Below are 506 nucleotides of genomic sequence, written 5' to 3'. Positions count from 1 at the left end.
CCTCGGCCCCGACCGTAATTGGAACCACGACCACGGTTATTGTGGTTTCCTTTTCGGCCGGTTGAGTAGTTGTCTCAACCGTTATGATTGTCACGCCTACGTCCCCTGTACCCACCACGGCCATGACCGTATGGGTAGGTCTCTTTGGGATCTTTCTTTTGAACCTCATGGGCTTCGGGTAATGGTGCTGTCCCGGCCGGTCTAGCTCCACTATTCTTCATAAGAAGCTCATTGTTTGCTTCGGCCAAGAGTAGACATGAGATCAGATCAGTATATGTGGCAAAAACTTTTGTTCTATATTGCTGTTGCAACACAGAATTCGACTGATTAAAAGTCGTGTAGGTCTTTTCAAGCATCATCACATCGGAGACTTCTTCACCACAAAGCCTTAGTATGGATACTATTTTGAACAAGGCTGAATTATACTCATCCACCGACTTATAGTCCATGAATCTGAGATGCATCCAGTCGTGCCTTGCCTTTGGAAGCAACACCATCTTTTGGTG

The sequence above is a fragment of the Brassica oleracea genome, chromosome C9, assembly GCF_000695525.1.
Source record: "Brassica oleracea var. oleracea cultivar TO1000 chromosome C9, BOL, whole genome shotgun sequence".
Classification (NCBI taxonomy): domain Eukaryota; kingdom Viridiplantae; phylum Streptophyta; class Magnoliopsida; order Brassicales; family Brassicaceae; genus Brassica; species Brassica oleracea.
The sequence above is the reverse complement of the archived record's forward strand: the minus strand, read 5'-3'. Positions refer to the sequence as shown.